Here is a 12,782-nt window from a genome sequence, read left to right as displayed (position 1 = left end):
TAAAATGTAATAGCTGAAAACTTTCCAAATTTAGAGGTATATGGACATCTAAAACCAGGAGATAACAAAGGACACCAAATAAGATCTTCTCCAAGTCATATCATAGTCAAATTGGTAAAAATCAAAGACAAAGACAAACTCTAAAAACAGCAAGAGAGAAATGCCAAGTTACTTACAGAGGTTACCCCATTAGACTAACATTGGATCTCTCTTTTGAAACAATGCAGGTACAGATAGAATGGGAAGACTCATTAAAAACTCTGAAAGAAAAGCAATTTCAGCCAGAAGTACTATACCTAGTTAAGATAATCTTACAAATGGGAAGAAGAAATAAAATCATTCCCAGATAAATAAATGCTAAAAGAATTCACCAAAATGAAACTGGCTCTTTGGGGGGACTATTAAGGGACTATTATACCAGGAAAGCTAGAAAGAGACAAACACAGAGCAACTAGAAAAAAATGGGTAAGTCCACACATGTTAATAATATTGAACATTGGGAGTAAATGTAGGTTCAACAATTGTACACACAAGCAGATTTCAATACAAATTCACCAATTATTTGACAGACAGTTGTCTCCACAGGTCTCAATTTATATATTTATTATGATCAGTAATCATTGTACAAAACTAGATAATAAACGTCCAAAAATGTTACAGTTGAATCTTTCTTTGGAATAAATTTAAAAAAAAAAAGGCTAAAATCAAGAACTTTGTAAACCATATCACTGGCTTTACCATGTCTTCACTTGTAAACATCTCTTTCCGATTTGTTTTATCTTTGCTTTTCAAGGACTTACTTCTTTATGCACAGTACAGTACTATGATTTTATAAGAACTCCCAGAGAGTAAGTAAAAGTATTCTTTTCCTATCTCTTCCTAATCAAATATTGTTATGTACAAGTTAACCTATATCTAACTGGACCAATGATTGATACTCATGGGTTTTATCAGATTATAAACTACTGTATCCCACCTTACTCTACATGGAAATTACACATTCTTCTTTCATTGGCTATGTTATGATCATCTTTGTTCATTTATGAGATTCTTTGTTGCTTGGTTTTTAATCAGTGTTTTTCTTTAGAACTATACTTGAGGGATGAGCAGACGGCATAATGGCTACGTCACTGGACTCCCAAGTAGTCAACCACGGTTTGAGTCCTAGACCTGGTGGCTTAAAGCTCACATTGGGCACATGTTTGTGTGTCCCCAAGATCTCAAGAGGAGAATGGAGGAGGAGGGATTGTGGCATGGCCATTCCACTGGGGAGAGATTTCCCACTTTCTGTCTCTCTGTCTCTCCAGAGAGTACACACACCCTAGAGAAAAAATAAGAGTTTCACAATTATGAAATACTGCAGACTGCTCCCAGGCATTTTACTTTCTAGCTGTCAGCATGAACATATATCTTTAGTACCAATGCCTATTATTTGTCTAAAAAAAGGATAATTAACCTAGCCATAGCAGTGTGTGCTACTATGACAGTGTGTTCCACAAACTGGGATCACATGGGAGGTTCGAATTTGATTCTTGGTGCAACATAAAGGCTGAGTGTAACGGGATGTGCTTATTAATCCCAGCACCTAGGAAAGGCCACAGGTTCGCACCGTGGGACTTCTCTGAGTAGGCTGGGCATGTATCTGCTGAGACTGGTGGCAGATCGAATTGTGAAGACCCCAAAGGGGGTACCTGTCTCTGTCACTCTCTCACTCAGACATAAACTTAAACGAAAAAAATGAATAGGCAGGCAGATAAACTGAACCAGATCATAAAAACAGGCCCTCTAAGTACAAGGAAATTTAGTAAATGATAAATGTGGCACATTTCAAATATGCAGAAAAGAAACAAATTATTCAATAATCAGAGTGAGGACAACTGGTTAGTCATCTAAAAAATGTAAAGCTAGATCTGTACATTTATTGCTTATGCCAAAAATACTCAGTATTATTTTTGAGGTTTTTAAATAATTTAAACCATAAAAAGTTAATATGAAACTTACATAGCTTTTTTGTGGCATGGCCATCCCCCTTGGGGGGTTATTTCTCACTTTCTACCTCTCTGCTTCTCTTTGTCCCTCCAGCAAGGGCACACGACCTATAGCAAAAATCTCTCTCTATAGGAAAAAAAACAAACAAACAACCTCTCTCTGAAAAAAGAGAAAACATCCCCCAACCATAAAGAATTAAAATTTTATAAGGCAAGAGCAAAAAAAAAAATAAAAAAGACAGCAAAAGATAAGTAAAATATGAGCAAAAATAATTTGCCTTAAAAACAAGGGTTGCCTCGAGTGATTGCATCCTGCACAGTTGCTATAAGGAGTCTTGGTCATTATCTCCATCAGCCTTATCTCTTACTTAACTGCATGCCACTACCCCATGGAAATTCAAGGATACAGATATGAGCCCTGAGGGCCCAGAACTATCTTTTCAGTTGTGAACTTAATGCCGGCAAAGATTATTACTTTAAGGTGGATAATGATGAAAACGAACACCAGTTTTCTTTAAGAACAGAGAGTTTAAAGACAGGTACAAAGGATAAACTGCACATTATTGAAACAGAGGTAACGACTTATGAAGGCAGTCCAATTTAAGTAACAATGGCAACACTGAAAATGTCTGTACAGCCAATGGTTTCCCTTGGGGGTTTTGAAATAATACCACCTGTGATCTTAAGGTTGAAGTGTGGTTCAAGGCCTATACAAATTAGTGGACAGTACTTAGTAGTTGTAGAGGAAGATGAAGTGGCAGAAGAGAAAGAAAAAGAGGACGTGAAACTCTTAAGTATATATGGAAAGTGATCTTTCTCTGGAGGTACCAGCAAGATTCCAAAGAAAAAAGTAAAACTTGATGCTGCTGATGATGATGAATATGATGATGATGGTGGTGGTGGTGGTGGTAGTGATGATTTTGAAGATGAAGAAACAGGAGGAAAAGCTCTAGTGAAGAGGGCGTGGTGGCGCCCGCCCTATGGAAAAGCTCTAGTGAAGAAATCAATAAGATACTCCTGATAAAAATGCAAAAAAAAAAAAAAAAAAACCCAGAATGAAAAAGACTCAAAACCATCAACGCCAAGATCGAAAGGACAAGAGTCATTTAAAAAAGAAAAAAAAAGCAGGAAAAATCTCCTAAATCACCAAAAGGACCTAGTTCTATAAAAGGCATTAAAGTAAAAAATGTATAGAAAGTATAAGAAAGGTGGTTCTCTTCCCAAAGTGGAAGTCAAGTTCATCAATTCCATGAACTGCTTCCAGATGATTAACCAGGAGTCTATTCAAGATCTCTGGCAGTGGAAGAAGTCTGTTTTAAAAATAGTTTAACCAGTTTGCTAAATTTTTTCATCTTATTTCATGTCTGTAACAGCTAATACCTGCTGTCCTTTCTATTGGGTCATCAGAAAAGTCATGATGCATTTTTGTATGGAAAACGATGTCATTACTTTTCCAATGACCCAATATAATGCAGAGTGAGAACTTTCCTTACCGTATTTGATAAGTGTTGTCTAGGTTCCATTGTCAAGAATGTGCTGTCCAAAATGCCTGTGTAGTTTTTAAAGATGGAACTCCATCCACTCTTTGCTTGGTTTGAAGCATACATAGAATGTTATGATATGTCATAGTAGTAGTGGTGGTCAGACATGGAAATGGTGGGGAGACAAAAACATACATATGATAATAAAGTAAAAAAAAAGAGAGAGAGAAAGAAAAAAAGACCAGGGGCAGGCCAGCCAGTGGTTGTTAAGGCAAATGGATCCCATATGGCCAGCTGCCCTGTTAAGTCCCAGACCCTCTGGCAAATTTATATATACATACACATAAACACACACCCAATAATAGTGGAAAAACTGTTCAGTCACTTAAAAGCAAAGCAAGCTAAATAAAACTTTTTAAAGTAAATTTTAAAAATTTAAACATTTTTTAAAAAGCAAAGCAAATCACCAAAACACTGGATAATATTCAATAGCTTGACACTTGCCAGTGTTGTCAAAGAATTCCTCACTCTCACAGTCTATTCATATTCAGCATTTATTTAGAATTACACAATTCATCCACAAAACTGTTAATACACACTCTTTGACCCAACAATTTTTTCTTAGGACATTATACTGCAGATATAGTTTAAAAGATGTGCAAAGATGTTCCCAAGAATATTCACATTATCATTTATAATAGGAAAAAAACGAACAAGCTACATACCCATGAACAGGTGACTAGTTCAAAGTAATTATGGTACATTCAAACACCAGAATAGTATACAAAGTGAAAAAAGAAAGAATGATATACAAAGATATGAACTCTTCTACTTTTTCTCTTTTTGAAGGTTTTTGCCATAAGGTGTGTGCACTCACCAGAGAGACAGTGAGAGGAGAAATAAGAAATCACCTCCCAGGGGGGGTGGCCATACCACAATCCCTTCTCCATTCTCTTCTTGGGATTTTGGGCACATACACACATGCACCTGGGTGCACGTAGGTGAGTTTCAAGCTGCCAGGTTCAGGATTCAAACCATGGTATGCCACATGGTAGTCCAGTGCCTTAACCGCTGTAACACCTGCTGGCCCCAATATAAACTTTTTTTTTTTAAATTATCTTAATTTGCTACAGGGCACAAGCACTCATCAGAGAGCTAGAGAGAAAGAGGGAAAGTGAGAAAATAAGCCACCAGATCCAGGACTTGAACCATGATCAACCAGGTGGGAGTCCAGAGCTTTAACCACTATGTCACCTGCTAGCTCCAATATGGACTTTGTAAAAAGAAAAAAAAAAAAATACATGTAGCTGAAAAACATGTATGGTGTGATCTTGTTTATATAAAGAATATATAAATACAGGTATATGGACAAATATTTGTGTATATATACAGAAAACATCTAGAAGAATATACAATTGACAGTGAATGGGAAAGCAGGCAGCCATGCTTTTCTACACAGTAACATTCTCTATTGCCTACGTGTGTACTCCTCTTATAATAAACCTGTGCAAACCAGTAGGTGTCATGGTGGTTGGGGTGCTGGACTCTCACAGAGCCAACTCTGAGTCCTGGACCTGGTGGCTTGCTTTCTAACTCTCCCGCTCTCTTTCTCTGTCTCTCTCTCTCTCTGGTCAAATTGAAGAAGAAATAAAATTAAATAAATAATTATTAAAAATAAATAAATAAAACCTGGAAAGAGGAGTAAAAAAAAAAGGTAAACGTGAATATTAACAGAAGATATGGAAAAAGAAGGGAACTAAAATACAGCCACTAAAAATGCTAATTTTTTTTTCCTTTTGCTCTCAGCTCCACCTTTTTTTTTTCTTTCTTTCTTTTTTTGGAGAGGTTTTTGCTATAGGGCGCGTGCGCTTGCCAGAAAGCCAGAGAGACAGAAAGCAAGAAATCACCCCCCAGGGGGGATGGCCACGCCACAATCCCTTCTCCTCCATTCTCCTCTCGGGATCTTGGGCACGCACACACAAGCCCGGCGTGAGTTTTAAGCCACCGGGTCCGGGACGCGAACCGCGGTCAACTACGTGGGAGTCCAGTGACATAGCCAGTACGGTAACTGCTGGTCCAAAATGCTAATATTTTTGATCCTCAAGTTTTAAAAGAATTTTCAAACTATTTTAAAAATTCACAGAAAAACTTTGTAATTCTTATGATCATTAAAAACTGACAGAATATGTACCACTGATAGATATGTAAATACCTTGAAAACTGTTTAATATTTAATTTTCTTTCATGTTGTTTGAAAGATAAAAAGCATGAGTTTTATATATGCCCCAATGTAGGCCAACAAGAAAGGAGATCATCTGTCTTCCTTAACATAAGGCAACTGGGTCCTAAGAAAGAAATATGCAAGTAATCTAGTTAAATAAGAGAAGATAATAGACTCTACCCTATAAAACTAATAAAATTAGTTATTTTCAATGTACAGATACACATATCTACATGGTGAAACCATGCTATTTATATGGAATACTCATATCATATATATATGTAAGTGAATAAAAAAGAGATTGTTCATTAAATGCATAGTACTACCCAACAGTTATGAGTATGTTCATGTACAGGCTCATGGGCATCTACCATGGGTAAAAACTAAATATTAAGGAAAAGAATGTTGAATTACCTCTATAAAATATGTTGAGCAAATGCCCATCCCGCCAGATCTCTCTGCTGAATTTCTGAGCTGCTGCTTTTTCCCTCTATCCTACAAAAAATACAAAAATACAGGTTATTCCCCCACCTCAAAGAATCAGGACTGCATAGTCTTAAGGTCAACCAAATTCTTTCCAGGACACATATCATCGGGTGAAATAAAACTAGTAACAACTAACACTTAGTTTGACTGTAATAACCTAATGGTGCTGAAAGATACCACAAAGATAAGAAATGACAGACTTAAGATGAACTTTGTCAAACTTGATTTTCTTTAAAATCAGGAGGATATTCTTTGAATCATCTTCAAATATCTTAAAATAGGAAGAAAAGCACATGTGTTTCATTAAAATCATATGTTGGGCTTGCTCCATGGCCTGGTGGATCCCAGATGGCCAACCACATGGTTCAAGTCCTAGAGCCTGTGGCTTGAGAAACATGCTGGGCCTGTGTGCTGGGAGCATGTGCCAGGCACGTATATGCACTGCCCAAAATCCCCTAAGGAGAGAGAACCAGAGAAGGGATTGCAGCGTGACCATTCCCCATGTGAGAGTGTTTTATTCTCTTTCTCTGTGTCTGTCTCTGGCAAGTACACTCACAATCTAACAAAAACAGAAACACGTATGTCAATACTCTTATAAAATCCCACAGTAACATTTCTCTTAGCTCAAAAGTCTACATACATTAGGACTGCAGTTTTTCAAAGTATAAATATTAAAATTTTCAAGGCAAAAAGTATTTAATAATGGTAAAATGATCCAGAGATTGTTTACTAAATGTCATGCAGTAACCAACCTTTTAGAAGAGACTAATACAGAAAATTAACACTTAATATTGATGTTGCACTGATATTGGACATGGATCATTTGTTTATGTAATTGGACTATTTTTCTGAGTACATGATGACTTTATGAAGTCCACAGGAAAAAAGAATTAAGTACAAATTTATTTTGGTGCAAAAATATTTTGAAATCCACATACACTTTTTCTATAATTTCCATGAACTTTCTGAAGTCCCTTCATATTTAAATTCAAAGTAATGAAGACTGGAAGCTAAACCATGAGAAACACTGAATAGGCTAAATACTTATTTTTTTCAGAAGCAATAAATAAAGCATTTTGTATAATAGCCTTAACACATTTCTAGGGCTCAATAAACATCTTAAAATCAATAAAAGCCATAAATGTAAAAACAAACAACAAAAGTTATTTCAAATCTCTGAAAAATAACCAACTACATAATTTGAGGTCGTCTTTATATAACTTTATCAAGGGATTACACACAGCATAGCCTTTCTGATAATTAGCATTTTCTAGTCCTTAGCCAGTCAGTAGCTTTGTGGCTAAACTAGCTACAAATAAAAAACAGAAATATAAGTTGTGTATCTCTTATCCAATATGCTTGAGATCGCAAGTACTTTAGATTTCAGATATTTTCAGATTTTGGAACATATGCGTACGTACAAGATATCTTGGGGATGGGACTCAAGTCAAAATACAAAATTCATTTATTCTTCATACAGTTTTATACAAATACCCTGAGTGTAATTTTATACATTATTTTGTATCATAGCATTTTGACCTTAACCTTCACATGAGGTCAGGTAGGGAATTTTCCACTTGTGGAGTTATACCAGCACCCAAAGGTTTTGGATTTTGGATATTTGTTTTATGTTTTTTTGTTCTTTTTCAAGTTTACTTATTTACTTCCATGAGTGAAAGGGACACAGAGAGAAAGACACACAAGCCCTCTGACAAAAATATACATATACGTGTTAATTCTATGTGAACAAAAAACATGTTAAAATATCAATGCTACTGAAAGTCAGGGGGCCTAGGCCAGCAGATGACATGGAAGTTAAGGCAGCTGGATCATACATGGCCAGCTGTGTGCTTGAGTCTCAGACCTGGTTGAGTCCTGGATCCGGTGGCTTAAAAAACACACCAGCATGTGTGTGTATGCCCAAAGTCCTGAGAGGACGATGAAGAAAAGGACTGTGACGTGGCCATCGCCCCTAGGGATGTTTTCTCATTTTCCCTCTCTCTCTTCAGTGAACATATGTACCCTATTAGCAAAAAAAAGACCAAAAAAGAGTCAAGAGGGCCAGCTGGTGTCATGGTGGTTAAGGCAGCTGGATCCCACTAGGTCAAGCTGTGTGGCTGGGTCCTGCATCCAGGAACCTGAGAAACATGCTGCATGCATCTGTGTGTGTAACCAAAAGACTGAGAAGGGACTAGAGTGTGGCCATCCACCAGGGGGTGTATTCTAACTTGTACAGAGGTGCACACATACATGCACACTCTCCAAAGCACACATGTCTAATAGCAAAATAAGAAAAAAGTTAAAGAGGAAGACAGTCAAGAAAATGACAAATATCTCTTATGAATATAGACACAAAAATCTTCAACAAAGCATTAGCAAATAAAATCCACAAAAGGATTATGCACCACATCAAGCAAGATTTATTTAAGGAATGTTAGGTGTTTTTTGTTGTTTTTGTTTTTATGGAGAGGTTTTTGGTATAGAGTGCATGCACTCGCCAGCAAGACAGCGCGAGACAGAGAGATAGAAAGTGAGAGAGACAGAGACATAGAAGGCAAGAAATCACCCCCTGGGGGGGGGATGACCATGCCGCAATCCCTTCTCCTCCATTCTCCTCTCAGGATCTTGGGCATGCAAGCACACATGCCCAGTGTGAGTTTAAGCCACCAGGTCTGGGACTTGAACCACGATCGACTACATGGGAGTCCAGCAATGTAGCCATCTGCTGGTCCTGGAATGTTAGTTGGTTTAATACCTGAAAAATCAATTAATATTACACACCATATCAACAGAACAAAAGAGAAAAGCCTTCATTTTTGTCAGATCATCTCAGGCAGATGCAAAAAAAAAAAGTATCTGACACCTTGCACGCACATACCAAAAAAAAAAAAAAAAAAAAAAACCTAGGAAAAGAAGGGAACTTCCTCAACCCGATTAAGGCCATCTATAAAAAATCCAGAGCTCATGTCATACTTTTAGTGAAATGTTGAATCTTTTCCCTAAAACAGGAACAAGGCAAGGATATCTGTTCTGCCTACTTCTATTCAACCTAATAGTAGAGTTTCTAGCAAGTTAAATTAGGAAAGAAAAGATATCAATATTGGGAAGTAAGATGTAAAACTGTATCTGCAGATGACATAATCTTATACTGAAAGCCCTAAAGAACCCACTAAAAGAACTACTAGAACTATTAAGTCCATCTTGGTTTGAGTACCAAGAACAGCACAAAAATCAAGTAAGTCTCTATACATTAGCAGTGAAATTAAGAAAAGACCACTGGGCTGGCACCATGGCCTAGTGGTTAAGGGAGTCAGATCCCACATGACTGACTGCAGTTCAAATCCTGGTCCCAGCAGCTTGAAAAACACACTAGATATGCCTGTGTGCATGTATCAAATCCAGACAAGATGGAGAAACAGAGAAGGGGAGACTGCAGCATGACTACAACTCATTAGGGAGTGCTCTGTCCCTGTCCATCCTGTCTTTCTCTAGGTCCCTCTTTCTCTCTCTCTGGAAGGTGCACACAGCCTTTTGCAACTACAAAAGAATGCCACTTATAATAGCATCTATAAGAATAAAATACTTCAAAATAACTTTAACAGAACAAGTACAAGACTTACACACTGAAAACTATAAAACATCACTGAAATTCACAAAGACCTAAGCAAATATACATGTGATATTCATAGTATAAAAATTTTAATATTAAAATAAAAATACTTTGTGAAACTGATCCACAGTCAAAGCCACTCATTACTAGTATCTCAACAGCTATTTTCCAGAAATAGACAAACTGATCCTAAAATTCCTAAGCAGAGCCAGTAGGCAGCACAGTTGAGGCAGCTGGATCCCACATGGCCAACTGTGCAGTTCAAGCTTGGGCCCAGCGGCTTGAAAAATATGCCAGGTGTCTGTGCGTACATGCACAAAATCCCAAAGGAGGAAAAAATGGAAGAGAAGGGACTGTGGCATGACTATCCCCCACAGAAACTGGGGTTGGGAGAGGGGTCTCCTCACTCTTCCACCCCCACCTTTGTCTTTCTCCAGCAATGTACTCTCTGAAATATAATAAATTTGTTCATTTATTCATTCATATGGAACTCCAAAGGATGTAGAATATAATAAACAACAACAAAGTTAGAGAAATCACACTTTCTGGTTTTAAAACTTATTTTAAAGCTATGGTAATCAATATACTATAAAAGCTGGCCCATAGCAGTGGTTAAGCACTATGTGTAGGGAGCCAAATCCCAAATCGTAGGCAACCATTCCAGTTCCAGAAGCTTGAAAAACACACTAGGCACATATGTATGTATGCCAAAAATCCCAATAGGATGGAGAAATGGAGGATAGGTATTGCAGTTGTGACCACGCTCCACGAAGGGGTACTCACTTGCTCTTCCTGGTGAGCAACTTAAAAAAAAAAAAGGACATTATGACACTGACATACACATAAACAAATGGACCAAGGAATAAAACTTAAGATTCCAGAAATAACTTATGTACATCTAAGACAATTTTTTCACAGGGCACAAAGACAATGCAGAGGAGAAAAAATTCTTTGAACAAATGGTGCTGAGACCAAATGGTATCAGCATGCAAATAAAGCCAGTGGATCTCTTCCTCATACCATAAACAAAATTAACCCTAAATAGATTACAGACCTATGTGTAAGAGTTAAAAGAAATAAAACACTCAGAAGGCTGGCCATATAGTTTAATGGTTACGGGAGCCGGATCTCATAAGGCTGACTTGCCGTTCGAATCCTGACCCTACCAGCTTGAAAAATACACTAGGCACATGTGCATGTGTGCCTAAAGTCCTGATAGAAAGGAGAAATGGAAGAAAAGAGACTGCTGTGTGATCATATCCCCTTAGGGAATGTTTTCTCTTTCTCTCTCTGGTAAGTGCATATGCCCTATGGTACTTTAAAATAAAAAGAAAAACAAGCAAACTTAACCAAGGAGGGAAGATTTATAAACAGAAAACTACAAAATATTAATGAAATTAAAGATGTACAGCATATCCCAGGAATACTGCAGATTCAGTTCCAGATCACTACAATAAAGGGAGTCACACAAATTTTTGGTTTCTTAGTACATATAAAAGTTATGTTTATACTACATACTACAGTATATTAACTGTGCAGTAGCATTATGGCTAAAAAAGCAATGAATATGCCTTAATTTTTAAATATTTCATTGTGGTTTTTTTTTTTTTAGTGTTTTTTTCCTCAGACATTAACCATTCTTCGATTTTTCTCTGCATGCAAATTGAACCATTTCACATAGATTGGAATCGTCCAAAATTTCAGCTGTTTATCAGTATTCAGCATAATAATTTGTCTCATACAGTTTGAATTTTAAACTACTGGATGAATAAAAAATTCTGATACAGTACAGTACAGTAAAATATTGTTTAAGTGTCCATATTACACAAAATGATCTACAAGTTCAATGCAATCTCTATCAAAATCCCAATGATATTTTTTACAGAAATAGAACAAAATATCAAAATTCAAATGAAACCACAAACCATAATAGACAAAATAATCTTTTTAAAAAAAAAAAAACAAACAAAGCTAGAGGTCTCCTACCTCTAGATTCAAAATATATTATAAAGCTACAGTAATTAAAACTGTGTGCTACTGGCACAAAAACATACATATAGGCCAAGGGAACAGAACAGAAAGTCCAGGAAAAAAACCCATGCATATACAATCAACTAAACTTCAACAAGGATGTCAACAATCTACAATGAGGAAATGATAATCTTTTCAACAAATGGTATTTGGAAACCAGAATATTAACATGAAAAGGAATTAAAATTTAGCCCTCATCTTATATCATACACAAAAATCAAGACAAAATGGTTTAGAAACTTAAACCTTAAGATCTAAAACTTTTTTAAAGAATCGTTTTATTTAGCTTTACTTATTTATTTATTTATTTTAATTTGACCAGAAAAGGAAAGAGCAAGAGAGCGAGCGAGAGAGAAAGCAAGCTGCCAGGTCCAGGACTCGAACAGTAGTCAGCCATGTGGGAGTCTGGTATTCTTAACCACCATGCCCCCTGCCAGCCCCCAAAATCTAAAACTTTACACTCCTAGAGAAGAAACCTTTATGCCGTAGCAATAATTTCTTAGCCATGATACCTAAAGAACAGGCAACAGGCAAAAACAGACAAGTGGAACTACATCAAACTGAAAAGTGTCTGCAGAACAAAGGAAGCAAGAGAGTAAAAAGGGCAATCTACGGAATGGGAAAAATAACTGCAAAGCATGTAAGAAGCTAAAACCTAAAATATACAAGGACCTCCTACAACTCAAGAGGAAAGAAACAACCTGATTTTAAAATGGGCAAAGGGGGCTAGCTAGGTGGCATGATGGTTTCTGCAGCTGGATCCCACACAGCCAACTGCACAGTCCTGGACCTGGCAGATTGAAAATACTGGGACTGTGTTTGCATGCATGCCCAAAATACCAAGAGGAAAGTAGAGAAGACACTGTAGTGTGGTCTTCCCCTCTGAGGGATGCTTTCTCACTTTCTCTTTCGTGAATAGAAGTGCCCTATACCAAATCGGGGGGGGGGGGGGGCAACAGGCATCA

General features: G+C 37.0%; 1 protein-coding gene across 7 annotated transcripts in view; it reads right to left on the bottom strand.

The window, feature by feature from the left end:
- Positions 1-12,782, bottom strand: part of ZNF148 (zinc finger protein 148) — a 141,190-nt gene that overhangs the window by 103,128 nt on the left and 25,280 nt on the right. For 4 of the 7 annotated variants that reach the window (XM_006154552.3, XM_006154558.3, XM_006154555.3 and 1 more), the window contains exon 2: positions 6,105-6,185. The gene's annotated coding sequence lies outside the window, so the exon portion shown is untranslated. Of the gene's footprint in view, positions 1-3,481; positions 3,577-6,104; positions 6,186-12,782 lie in introns of all 7 variants that reach the window. The other 3 variants (XM_006154553.3, XM_006154554.3, XM_006154556.3) reach the window with 3 other exon arrangements.

The sequence above is a fragment of the Tupaia chinensis genome, unplaced genomic scaffold, assembly GCF_000334495.1.
Source record: "Tupaia chinensis unplaced genomic scaffold, TupChi_1.0 Scaffold000415_1, whole genome shotgun sequence".
In the NCBI taxonomy this organism is placed as follows: Eukaryota; Metazoa; Chordata; class Mammalia; order Scandentia; family Tupaiidae; genus Tupaia; species Tupaia belangeri.
This window is presented reverse-complemented; position numbering and strand designations above follow the sequence as displayed.